This window comes from Manacus candei, unplaced genomic scaffold (assembly GCF_025592945.1).
Source record: "Manacus candei isolate 608988 ecotype Guabito, Panama unplaced genomic scaffold, ASM2559294v1 h1tg000109l, whole genome shotgun sequence".
Classification (NCBI taxonomy): Eukaryota; Metazoa; Chordata; class Aves; order Passeriformes; family Pipridae; genus Manacus; species Manacus candei.
Genome location: NW_026138157.1, coordinates 2,459,222 through 2,473,516, shown reverse-complemented (window position 1 = coordinate 2,473,516; position 14,295 = coordinate 2,459,222). Strand labels below are relative to the sequence as shown.

General features: G+C 39.8%; 1 long non-coding RNA gene across 2 annotated transcripts in view; it reads right to left on the bottom strand.

Annotated features, from left to right (window-relative positions):
- LOC127461628 (uncharacterized) overlaps positions 1 to 14,295 on the bottom strand; it is a 151,369-nt gene that overhangs the window by 126,991 nt on the left and 10,083 nt on the right. Inside the window, exons 2-3 of one of the 2 annotated variants that reach the window (XR_007900188.1) lie at positions 10,114 to 10,212; positions 9,840 to 9,866 (exon numbers count right to left, since the gene is read on the bottom strand). This is a non-coding gene — a long non-coding RNA (uncharacterized LOC127461628). Of the gene's footprint in view, positions 1 to 9,839; positions 9,867 to 10,113; positions 10,323 to 14,295 lie in introns of those variants that run through there. The other variant, XR_007900187.1, reaches the window with a different exon arrangement.

The following is a 14,295-nucleotide window of genomic DNA, read 5'->3' as shown; positions in this document are numbered from 1 at the left end:
GACAACCAGCAGACACTTCACATACTCCTCTACTTGCCCTCAGTCTACTGCTACACTTTGACCACTGGACCATTCAGACTTTACACACCTTCTGCACATCACCAGTATGGTGGAGTGAGTGTTTCATCTATTTCCCATCTCCATCTGATATGAACTTGACGCAAATTATAACTACTTTTCATAAGTTATAAGTTGGCAGAGAACTTACCTTGTGATTTTCCAACAGATATTCCATAGATTTGCAAGGGGTTGCACCTATTTATGCGTGACCCTGGAAGCCTTTTTAATGGGATATCACAGAGCATATTTTGGCAGGCCATTGAAAACGAGTTTATTTTACTTGCAAGATCACATAGTCAGCTCAGCAGTGCTGAAATGTGGCAATGAATTCCTCTCATCGCGTAGAGATGATGATCAGCAATACTACCAATAGATAGGAAAAACTAACCAAGTCATCCTAGTCAGTGGATCTTACTTGCATTTAAGGCTGACACATACACAGCAATTTGCCTCTGTTCTGCAGCAGCTGCAAACTATTAACTATGACAATGAAGTTGATTTTTAAACCAACAAATATGATGGCTATTATGAAAGTTTTACCACTGTCACATGGTGTGCAGTCTTTAAATTCATCCCTTGCTGTGTGGCTGAACTTTTATTGAATTTTTTTTTAAATTAAAGGAAGGTCATGCAAGGACAGAAAGCCTCTTTGTCAATCAGACTGTACAGTGCACAAAACTCTTCCAGAACTCTCATAAAAGCCAAGACCAGCACACTGTACTTAAAGCACAGTGTTGCAGAGATACCACAACTGTATTTGACAGATAAAAAGATACTCCCACTCATTCCCCATTGCTTCTTTCCGCCTCCAAAATGCCATCATCTTTGCTGGGTTCTCAGAAAATATAGCACTGAATGATCTATTTGCCAACTGAGGGAGTTTTCAACATAAGAAACCTTCAAAATTATACCCATGGCCCAAAGCACACACCTTTGCTCTAATACACTGATAGAAACAAATCAAATGAAAACCAGCTTCCAATCCAAGATCTACACAGAGAAGAAGAAGAAGGATTTTAGCTTCCTCTGATATCAGGAGATGTTGATGATTTGAGGAATACTTACAGTGGGATATCATATAAAATGTCTCTCATCATGCACAATTAAATTGTGGCCAAATAACTCTGTAAAAATCAAGATGTAACCTTTAGATAATGTTCATTTTTTTCCCCTACAGGCCCAGTGACACAGTACAAAAAATCTTTGAATTCTAGAAGCCCTTATAACTATTCAGCTGAAGAACTGATTCCTCCTGGTTTCTATTTCCATTCATCTTCTTTCTCACCTCATCATATGAGCTACCCTTCTCCTTCAAAAGAACTGCAGAAACCCACAGGCAGAGCAGGGGGTGAGCCTCACTATTTTACATAACAAAATCATATGCATCAAAACACACACACAACTTCCCAAATGTCTGAGGTTAGTTATCCTTCATGTCCTGACAAGTTACACCCACCTTTCCCAGAGGAACTAACTCACTCCATAACAAATCCCAGACTTCTGTTAAAACAGCAAATAAAGTAGGACCACCTACCATCCAATCCTGCAAACACTTACTGGTAGACATCCTTGCATGCCTAGTGCCATGCACAACCTCAGAGTTTCAGCTGGTCTGTCCTTGTAACAAAGTGCCATATCTCCAGCAAATGTTTCCAGAGTTATGCTCTATTGCTAGGTCAAACTCAGCTCAATTCTGTAACCTCTGTTTACAGTCAGCCTCCAGCATTGGCTTATGTTGGAATAATTTATAAGAATGAAACACAAATCTGGATTTCAGGATAAGACCCTCAGTAAACATGTGGGAGCATTTATGACTCTGCGAGACCTACGTTAAAAAATAACTTAAAACCAGACAGTATTTCCCTATGATTGCCCTGTTTTCCCATGTTCCAGTTTGCTCTTTCAAAAAGGCTGGTAGGCTGAGATATTGGTCACTATGTGAAAATGACAACATTCAATTAAAACAATAGCAATTTTCAAGTGACGCGCTTTTTTTCAATAGATGTATGACATTCCTAGACATTCTATTAATTAGCAGGCCCCAGGCAACACATTTGGTAAAACAGAACAATCTGGCCTTTGATTTTTATCCAGGCCTTACCCAAGATCACAAAGAGGTAGCCAGGCTGCTGATAGATCCCCCACACAGAGCACACACCCCCAGCAAACAGCTGTGCTAAGAACTGCATGTAAACCACTTTTAAGAGTTCTCAATCTGCAGTGAAAGAAAGAATGATTTATTCATTAATAAAAAACTGCTGGTGTTGGACTGGACAATCAGAATTTGCTAAATGGACTCTACTAATGAGTTCCAAGTTTGTTTTTGCATCCTTTTTTCCAGTTACCTGTTTCAACTTTAAGTCATGCTGGATGAAAAACATATCCTGAATGTTTTCTATCCTTCAGGACCAGGAATTCAAACAAGCCCATTACTTTCAAAGTAAGGAGGATATTAATATCCTGATGAGCATCAGAAATTAGCGGCATCTCATGTTCTACACCTACATGATGTTTATCTAGAACTGGCATCCTTGTTATATATTTTCTGGATGGCTGTAGTTACAATCCATCAGTACACTGGATGAAAAACACCATCTCAACAGATGTTGTAAGATGCCAGCTGAAAGACTCCACCTTTTGATACTCCCACCTGCATTAATAATTTCTGGTTGCATTGGATAAAGATCTGTGAGTTCCTTCACGTTTAGGAATTTATTAAGGTAACCAAAACTTTGGAATCTTTCTTACTGGTTGTATTATTCATTTTGTCTGTAGACAATAATGGCCCTCTTACATTAGGGATAATTAGGGCCTTAGATGGGCTTTCAAAGACATTTCCACATTTTTCAGTGATGTAGCTGACTAAAACAAAATCCAAAGGGAAAAGGGGAGGAGTATTTGATCTTGAAAGCAGCCAGACTGTCTGGAGGATATGTGTTCTGAAGGTTTTATTGGTAGCCCTCAGAGAAAGGCAGCTATAACCTAAGCTTGAAGGCTAGCAAGGGCTATGTGGGTTTGTGTGGGAGGGGGTTAAGTCTAATTTGTAAATGGTGAGTTATTAGCCCTGACATTTGAGAATAGACACTGCATTGTGTTGATGATGAAAGCAACCCTAGTTTTCTTGTTAATGGCAGTGATTCATTCTTTCCCACTCCACTATTGTTCCCATTTACCTGGCAAAGAGAATTACTTCTTATGTGCTCCCAGTTGCTGATTTCTGGAAACACTGTTCAGATGAGCAAAAGCACAGGAGAAGAAATGCACCAAACAGGCAAAGTTCTGGAAACAGCCCCAGTGAATCTCTGAAAGGGTGTGTGGCTTTTTCCCCCCTGTCTACTCCCCTCAGCACCCGAGAAAACCCTGCCTCTCTTCTGCTATACTCAGAGCTTTCAGGCTCCCTTCCTTTCAATTCAGGATCATTCTCTTAAACCCATGCTTTTAAAATTAATTAAAATATCCTAAGATGTGTTAAAGTTTTGGAAGCTTCAAATTACTTTAAACATGTATGTAGTCATACATTTGGTAACACAGAGCAACCAGCCTTAGATTTTCCACTACAGCCTTACCCAACTGCACAAAAGTAGCTATGGCCACAACTGGCCTCCTATAACACATTAAAACACACAGAAATCCCACAAGGGCTCTCAGCCAATAGCCCTTACGGAAATCCCTATATTAAAGTTTTTTAAATTGTCTTAAAGCCATGCAATATCAGGACAATGACCAGGAGTAAGAAAATCAAGACCAAAGCCTCCACACGGAGCTGTCTCTCCAACAGCCTGTTTTGTAACATGCCTGGCTACTGCGCTCAAATTCTCTGTTTTTCACTTGGCGAACTGCAAACCCAACACTTCTCAGGCTGCCTCCCCTCCTCCCCAGCAGCCTGTGACACTGATAGATGGGCCTGATCCCTTGCTAAAGTGGAAGAGCTGCATTGACGTCAGTGATGATACTTCTCTTTCTTGCAACTACCAATCTGGCCCTCCCACTTTTACAAATGCCCCCGAGGGGACGACATGAAACACAAAGCTTGGAAAACTACAGAACTATGACTTGGGAACAGCCCATGGCACAGATTAGGGGACAGTAGCCATAAAGAGTTTGAATCCAGATGTGAAATTCCCCCAGGCTAGTACTATTCAAACCCTATCTCTTATGTGAAGCAAACAAGTTAAATTAACTATTGGTTCAACCTTACCCGTAAGACACAGCTTATTGTGAACAATGAAGATCTTTGGAAGCAGTTTACTTTGGGACATGCAAACAGCTATATGTCTGCCAAAAGGCTGAAGCATATTCCACCCTTGGTGCAGCCAGCCAGGACCACTGCAGCAGGCAGGGCAGACAAGCTGACTGACACACTGGGGTTTGCTCTGTGCAAATATTTCTTGTGCCCAGGGAGTACAGAAACCACAGCTGCAGTTCTGCCAGTGGAGCAGAAGGTGTCACGTCCAGAGACAGCAGCGGGCATTCAGCTGACCGCAAGCAAACAAAACCTAAGTGGAATGTGGTATCCTCAATTCCATCTTGGGTTTCAAGTGACTAAGTGAAGAGATGCATGAAGTTCATATTGAGTCCCCAAGCCACCAGGTGCCTACTAAACAGAGCTAGAGCTCTCTCTAAGCTGCTGCAGCCAGCCACAAAGGTAGCTGGGCTTTGGCCATGCAGAATTCCCACAGATTTCAATGGGAATTTCAGTGTTCCAGTCTGGACTCCAAGAATGCATTGCTGGACCCAGAGCTCTGACGGCTGGAGCCGTATTCAATATCAGCGTCTGGCAACACCCATTTGTAAAACAGTGACTCATTCACAGGCACAGCTTTAGAGGGACAGACAGGATGACTTTAATCATACATTTCCATTTCATTAACAAAGCTCAGTAAAAACAGATGAGCATCCTGGATGATAATAGTTGGTATTAATCTAATGACTGCAGTGATCCACTGCCACATTTAGGAACAGTTTTATATCCTACAGAATGCATTGTTTTCATTTGCTTCAAGAACATAGCAACTAATGGGCTCCTGAGGCTAAGGACAAAATAATTGTTAAAATACCCATGAATTTTGTTTAGGGAACAGGTTTGGGGTTTTTTCTGAAAATGGGAGGCGTGGAAATAAATTACAGAAAGTAATTTGAAAGAGAGAATCTTCAAAAGGACCTGAGTGACTTGGGAGTCTGGGACACCAGATAAATAAGTTGTCATTAGCACTTTCCATTCATTGTAAACAAGAGAGCAAGTGGTTTGTGCAATGGACTGTATAGGAAGAGACATTTAGTTCAGGCAGCTGCTACTGCAAGGTGCTTATTTGTCATGCCTGCACAGTCCTTTCCACAGAACAGCTGGGTTTCCATTCAAACATACAATTTTAAGTCTTTCCCACTAACACTAGCATACATCAATCGTCAGACCTGACAGAGTGCATCTGAAAGCAGATTGTTTGTTAAAGCTGGACTTTGGCACTGGATTATTACTCAAAGGTTCCTTTAAAAAGAATGGGCAGTCTTTAGGACACCATTTTTCTGAATCACGTCTGTCTAACCCTTCTAACATATTCAGGATGTACTTCTATGGCAGATTTGCAAACAGATCCAATTCTCTCTGCAAGTGCTCCAAGAAGCCCAGACAGAAACTAACTCTGACTCTAAAGTCCTATAACAGCAGCCCTCTAACACTGAACCCAAGCTAATATACCCTGCTTCCCAGCAGAACCAATTAGTTCAGGCTCAGCCTCAAGTTAACGATGGCTACACAGCTTCCCATTCCCAGGCAGCTTTCATCAAGCCAGCTTGGAGCACAGACAGAGTGAGTTCATAGAGTTCATATCTGCCAGCCAAATCCTGAGTAGACATACCTTCAGTGACTCAAGCAGTTAGGGGTAGAAAGGCAGGATGAATCTTGTGCAATATTCTCACAGTCCAATAAAGGCTGGCCTTGCTCACTAGTTTGAAAAGCCTGTCGGAATATGGAAACTTCCTTTGCTTTCTGGACTGATATAACTTACTTTGTGTATCAGAACTCTTCCTTGTTGACACTTTCCCAACTTGACAGTAAGTCTTGCTCCACCAAGAAGACTGAGTGCTCTCCTGCGCAGAGGCACATGTTCCTTCAGGATTCCCTTCCTCAAGAAAATATAAAATCAACATGTGCTCAACCAAACTCTTTTCATTAATTTAATTTCCTACATTCTGTAAGGTGACAGGTCCCCAGGGAACACCAGCACCTCACAAAGTGTTACTCAGTGATGAGACAGACAGATTTGAATTCAGCATTGCAGTCTGAAATCCCTCTGGTTAAGATCATTGCACACAGCCAACACATGAGATTTCCTACACCTGCACCCAGCTGAGAAACGAGATAAAAATCTGATGCTTTGATAGAATTAAACTTTCTACAAGGCACACAAATCCTATTGCTTTATCTTTCTATAGTAAAAAAGCATAGAGAATTAAAAACTGGTTTGCTTCTGAATCTTATTCACTTGCACCTACAGCCCCAGTCTCCTGTGCAGTTCCACCATGTGTCTTACTCACCTTTCAAGATCTCAGGCTAATTTTCCCCCGCCATTTTTATAGCAAAACACTTAACAGTAAGTTTGTCTGCTGCCTCTACCTAGTGCATACCTGCATACCTAGGTTTGTGCCCCAAATTAAGTGGAAACTACCTTGAAAATCTGCAACACTTCTGATCTCAGCTTGCATAAGGAGTCAAGTCTGAGACAGAAAATTCATACAAGCCAGTTCTGTCTATCCTTCCAAATAGGTTTTCTGCTGTCTTCTCAGTTTCCTCTTCTACCATCCCCAGACACGCAGGAAAAAAGGTCCCCTCATAACAGAACTTCATCATGGTTACATTTTATGAACTAAACCAAAATATCTGTTTGACATTTCAGCCACAGTTCATCTAATTTTGTTGTTTGTTGACCCCAATAAGTCATTCATTTACCAAATAATCTTAGTAATCAGGCATCGTTTTTCAGTAGTACATTTGTCCAGATATTGTCCACACAATTACCTGTAGTTCATTTATTATTTACATTTTTAGATCATAGGGACAATTTCTCCAGGCTTATACAACACTTCTAGTTGGGCAACATCAACCTGACAACACCTCTTTCTGCTTTTCACAGAAACTCTTCAATCAGGACTGCAGCATCGGTACATATTCTAACTTTTGCATAACCTTGTCCGCTAAGCCTCTAATATTCACTTACATTTGAGTTTGTAATTTCCAATTTGTTTTAGACAGAGCCTGTAGCTGTTCACCCAATACAGTAAAATCTGTCTAGCCATTAGGACTAGCAATGGTGTTAAGACATTGTGATTTTCCTGCTTTGCTTAATGCATTTTCTACTGCATCTCTTGATTTCAGTCAACTTCTGCTGATATTTTCCTACCAACCTGGGCAGCAAGGTAGTGGCAGGTCTTACTGTGGCAGCATAAAAATATCTCTCATTGTGACAATAAACTAACAGGTGGGAACATTTAGGTGTGCAAACTCTTTGAACACATGTTATGTCTATTTATTCTTCATATGCTCTGAGGAAGCCATCCAGGAACACTAATCAGAAAATGTGCAATAAATATAAAGAAAAAACACCCAAAACTGTTAATATTCTACAAATATGTGCTTACTGGTTGGAGAAAAAAACAACACTACCTTCTTTTTTTACTGTCCTATTTAGTTCTTCCTTTTCTCTTGCCTCAGTTAATACTAAAAGACCTGTGATGATGAAAGCATGATGTCTGTGACACTCTCATTCATGGTCCAGGTGCAATACACATTGATCTCCTGCATGTAAACATCTTCCTCTGTTGTACAAGCTGAGAAACCCTCTAGCCTATGGCTACTTTGCCAAAGGAACTTTCTCTTTACTCAGCTCCTGGCTTAATAGCAACGATGTCACTCAGCATTTTTAATCACAGTTTGTTGTATGTAGCCCATTGTTTATGTGCAGCACTATAAGGTGTGTAACACATACTGTCTCTTGCTTATTTTCATAAGCTGAAACTAATTAATGTCATTTTGTATGCCAAGGATAAGAGGACAGCTGGAAGCTATCAAGGAGAAATGCAAGCAGTACATGAGCTGTTTCTTCAGTCAGCTGTTTCACCGCCCAAGGCGCACACACGCACTCACAGCTTCCTCTCTCAGGTCCAGTCCTGCTCTAGCTCTGCCCCTGTCACTCAGAATTCAATATAATTACCCCAACTTTACAGTGGCATAACAGAGAACAGGCTTGGCCCCAAATATCCTATTGGTAATTCAAACGTGCCTGTTCTATCAAACACTGATACTGAAAGCCTTCTGGGGACATAGACAATCAGGATAAAATAATTAATACTACATAATTGCCTTAGAGTATACTCAGAAGTCTTTTACAATTTCCAAATAAATGTCCACATGCTCAAGCCACAAGTCTTGGCCTACATTCGCCATCAATAGACATATCTTTGTCATATCTCCTGGAGGCCAAACACAGGGTTTGTCCTGACCATGAGGAATAGAAGCAGAGAATTGAGGTTCACTGCAAATGCCATCTTACTGGTCTTCATTTTCTGTGACAGTATACAGGCCTGCTAACAGTTATCCAGAATGCTTCTGCTGACCGCAGTTTCTGGGATAGCTCTCCCTCACTTAACCCTGAACCTTTCACATACACATGAAGATAAACACCCAAAGTTCTACATGCTAAGACTTAAGCAAACACATTTTGTGCCAGATGGCATAGGCCAATAACCTGCAAAAGTCCACACCCACACAGAATTACACAATGGACCACACGTAATTTGGAGTATGTCATTTGCCTATCACCGAGAATTATCAAGATCAGTCATTTCCAGAAACAGTTTGCTGGTCTCAACGGATCAGTTACACTGCATTTATTTTTGCTCTAAGCAATACCTTCTATGCCAGTCATTCATACCAATTTGGGAGTTCACCCAGATCCATCCCTATCCCTTTTCCAGGTCCTCAAGCTCAATAACATTTAATTCACCAAGTGGAATTCCTCTGGCTCTTTTCTGCAATCCTAATTTCAACTTTGTCCTGATGAGCTGCCAGAGACAGAGTCTACTCCACAGGGATCTCAAATTCTACAGTCCACTGCAGCCCAACACTACATGACAGCAAATCTTTCAAAAGAAAGAAAAGGCTCCACAAAACATTACTGGAGGTCTAACACTTCAAAATGTGAATTCGTACGTCAGTTGTAACATGTTCAAACTTTGACACTCGGCTAATGCACAGACCTCTTCTGAGTCAGTGCTCCACAAAGGCTTAGCACGAGGTACCTACCTGATATCTTGGGTATCAGCTTTAATCTATTGAATGGCAAGTGGGTTGAGTCAGAAAAACCAGCACTCCAGGCAAGAGTGACACAAGAACTTTTCTCCATGCACAGTAAACAATACACCATTTAACTGATACCCTCAGTGATTCTTTCAGAACAGATACAAAGAATAGAAGTGAATTTCCAGGAAGTAGCTCCTGAACTCATCCAGAATATAAAATTACAAGGTATCTTGTAGATTTTCAACTGACATCAGAAAGGCCCAGCTAACAATCCAATTAATCTCAAAACAATAACAGCCCTTAATCTAACATATATCAGCAAATTCCTGTTTCTCCCTTTTCTAACAAAAATAACAACACTGTAGTTGCCAGTGCATTAATAAGATCCTATTTCTGCTCCAGAGACTGAATCGAACCTTTGTTCTTCACAGCAAAGGATTAAGAAGGTTGCTATTTTGGTAATGAGATGTGGAGAGGTACTTACTTTGCAGCTGAGATCCAGGCTGGATGCCTGAAAAAGGAATAAACTCTGTTACCTCAGATGAACTTTATTTGTATAATCAGTATATCAAACTCTGTTAGTGTGATGCATATCATTAGCAATAAATAGAGACTATTCGTGAGTAATTACAATTTGATGGAGTGTTTAAGCTCATTTACAAAATATGTCTTATGTTGTAGATAAAATCATGAGTGTAGATTTTAAGATAGCAACATGTGCACACAAATAAGGAATTAGAAGAAGAAAAATTACTTACTTTCTAGGCAGCTTATTGGTCAGCTTCTTTTTTTTCACACAGAATCTAATTTTTTTCTGGATATCTAACCTCTTTCAACAGGAACATCATGGAGAAACACTGTCATAAAGAGACACAAGAAGAAAAAAAGTGTCAGAAAAACAGCACATGGACAGGGACAAATAGGAGAACACTCTGAAAAGATCAAATCATAGGACACAGATCCAAGTGCTGAGGCACCAACTCGGTGCCCAAAATGATTGAGAAAACTGTTTGTGAGGCTGGAAAAGGAAGCAGTGACCTGTGAAAATGAAACCAACTTCATGAAAACATTAGTCATACAAAAAATATGTTGTTTATAGTTATCATAACAACATTTTTATTAAACAAACATGTTTGGTATATAAAGTTGTTGCAAGTAAAACATTGCCAAAGGACTAGGGTAGGTAAGGTAGTGTGGTTAGAACCTGGCACCACTGCATAATTACACAGGGATCAACTTCTTGCACTTAGAAATGGAAATGTTTGGGGCTTACATCAGAGGAGGTCCAAATTTCTAAATGAAAAGTATTTTTGTAACAAAATCTAGGAGCATCTTCAGATATAGCAAACACAAACAGAAGTGAAGACAAACAGAGTCTCACCATTTCTTTTTCATCCTGCCTATTGGCTGTTGACATGAAGTACTTTGAAAATATGACAAACATTAAACTATTTACTAACTCTCATTTCCAGTCTATCAGGGCAGTGTATTTTAAACATATTTTTTAAAGATCCACCATGATGCAAAACAACCCCAGACACAGGCAGAATGTCAGAGGGAAATTGCTCCATTGGTCATTGCTGATATCCTCTGGGAATGATGTTTTATATCTGACAAAACTGCATGATTATCTGCATCTGATGATCTCTCCTTCTCTAATGAACAGTAAGAATAGAACACTAACAATCCACAGGGGTTCAGATATATCTGACAGTGTAGTTGCCAGATTCCATAGGGAAACAAATCTTATACAGATAAGCTTTGTCTTCATGAGTGGTCACATGCATATTACCCCTTCAATAATTTTTTGGACACCATCACCAATTTCAACTATATCTAATAAAAGCAGACACCTCAGAAACAATTAAGTTCTTAACATGCTGCAGGAAAATTGTTGGATGGGTGAACAGGATGGCCTTAATAGTGGTCCCAATAAATAAAAGGCTTCAGTGTGAACATAACCTACTAGGCTTCAGAGAATCCACTAGTATTGAGCCATCAGGAATTTCCTAGTTACTGGAAAATCTACTGTTGGAGACTATGTCTTGTTGGAAAACCAGAGAATCCAGTGCCATAGAAAACAACACCTTATTCATTCTGAGCTCCGAGTAACAGTTTTTCAAATTGAACATGAGTAGAAAAGAAATTGTGCTCACAAGTTTACATTTGCAGGTAACATTTTAATCAAACATGAAAGAATTGGGCTCAATGCAGATGCGACAGAGGAATATTTTTTGGCCTGTAAAACACAGGCAGTCAGAAGGTACAAATAAACAGTCCTCACTCCTTGAGTATACAGAACATGTTAATTTTCTTTTACATTCTCCAGCAGGTTAACTAAACAAAAGATCTATTTACAGCAGAAAAAAGACAAAGTTCTTCAAGGACTGACATCTGAGTATCATTGTGAATTTATGACAGGAAGATCTATTTGCTGAAACTTTCACTTTTATTGTCTCCAGAAATACTAATATTGAGAATAATTTTAGATTTTAAAATAAGTCCTTCTTTGAGTATTTTCATTTTCATATCATAGTAGAAGTACTTTGTAACTCAGGTGTTAACTTTCACTAAAAAGTCTTAAAGGCCCCGACCCCGAAGTTGGATCCACATCGGTTCAACTCTGACAGGTCTCAAAGACAGTTCTGCTTACAGAAAAGAAAAGGATCCCATCCATGCAACTCAGGGAACTGAAATTCGATATGCAGATTTTGCATAGACATCCCTAACACTTAGGTATTCAGCCACCTAATGGAAATTCTTTGGACTAATCTCTAGGGGGAAGAGGCATTGTGGTTGAACAAGATGGTTGAATAAGAAATTCTGGAAGTGGCAGTTTCATTAGGGAGAAAAAAAAAAAAGAAAAAAGCATATATGAAAATTAAATACAGAAAATTTGGCTGCCATATGGGATGGGGAACTCAAATGGAAAAAAGTATCTTCCATGCTTTTGCTTTCTTTCTGATAGCTGACTATGCCTGCCCCATGCTGCCTATAGACAATGAATGGGCTGAATGGACACCTGCAGGAGGAGGGAAATATTCAGCTGGGTGAGAGCTTTAACATCTGGCTTCAGTTTCCAAAAGTACAATCTGAGTTCTGATGGATGGAAAAATGGATGAGTGAAGGGATGAATGGATACACAGATACATGGATACACACCCACACATTTTTCTTTTACAATGCAAAAATCTTCTTACAATCACCTGAAATGCTCTCTCACTTTGTGCATAGTATGGCTACAGACTCAGGCATTTCTATGACAATAGCCTTCAATGTTTAAATTATGTATTATCTCAGACTTCAAAATTTCATAGAAGTGTAAAGCAATTAAGCCTCTGTATTTAAATGAAATGGTTTAGTGATCAGCAGTCTTTCTGCAGCATAGTTAGCAGATCCCTCAAGTCTCTCCCAAATATATAGGTAATGCCAAAGTCAAAAGTAAAAGAACATGCCTGCTGTGTCATTCTTGGTATCAGGGAAAGGCCCAGGGTTCCAGACATCAGTTAGAGGTTTTACCACCTTCAGAGCAAAGAAAATGCAAGTTAACTGTAAGTTATATTTATATGTATAAATAGGATAACCATAGCCTTAGTGACCTTTTATAGAAGCTGCAGAGGCAATGCACCAGTGCTCACTGGGTCACAGAGGGAGAGGGACAGACATGGCCCTCGGTACTCTGCACTTGCAGTAGTTTGGGAACACTGGCAGGAGGCATCCTAGGTCCTTCTTCCCTTGAACAGTCACTGTAAAATCAACAGGTGTTTAGAGCGCCCAGACTTGCTGAAAATGAAGCCATGGTTGTCTCGACTTGGGCAACCACACTTAGAAGCAATTTTTGAAAATTTTTTTTCCCTGCCTGCAGGGAAATGAGGGTCAGAGCAAAGCTGTCCTAGCTCCCAGGCCTCACACGGAGGCAGCTCTTTGACTGTAGGACTCCTTTTTCCCTCACTTCCCCTAGTCCTTTGCAGTGAGGTGGGGCCAGAGGGAGGCATTTTCAGCCTTCAGAGGACCTTTATACTGTATTAAAAATATGGTTTCTTTAATGTTTCCTTTCTCAAAAGTAGTAATATAAACTAACTGAGTGTGCTCTTAGGAGAGCTTTTGGCAAGGGTGTGGGACAATCCTGTGCCAAACCTCATCTTTGGCATGAAGAAATAAACAGACTGTGGTTCTGCAAAAAGACAAAACTTTTGGAAAGCCTTTAGAATATTTCTCATAATGAAACAGTGGGGGGGTAGTTTTCTTGAAATTCTGAATACTCTCCAGAATACAAATCCAACCTTTAAATGTTTTGGTCTCTTCAATTATGAACTGAGTTTGTTCACTAAAAAAAAATGAAACAATTAAAAGATGAATGACAGATAGGCTCTGATTTTGAACAGACCTCATTAAGGCTATTTCCATACCATTTCACCTGTCTAGAGTAAATAAAAATATTGTGTCAGATAAGAATGAAATTATTCTCATCACTCTATATTACAGAAAGGGAAACTGAGATTGAAAGATCATGTGCTCTGTCTGCCTAAAGCCACAAAGGATTCACTGCCCAGAATAGCAGTGCCAGATTAGTTTGCTCTAGACTCTGGCTGTTGAACCCTGTGTTTCTCGATGATGTTCCCATTCAGGATACCTGAACAAGAATATCATAAAAAATATGGGAAAGAAAGGTCTGGTCTTGGATTTTATCTCTGGATGCTCCCAATAATTTTCCAAAGTAAATTGAATGGCAATGTAGATTGTACAGAGGATTTAGAAGAAAAGCAGCCACAATGTTTCACAAATATTTCAGTAAAAGGGTCCTGATGATGAGATTTCTCATTAACATCACACTTTAGAGAAAAATGCAGCAAGTCAATTAAAAGTCAAGAAAGCCAACACCTTTATATTATTTTGATTTATTACCTGAAATCCTGCTGTGATATAGAGTGGATCAACCT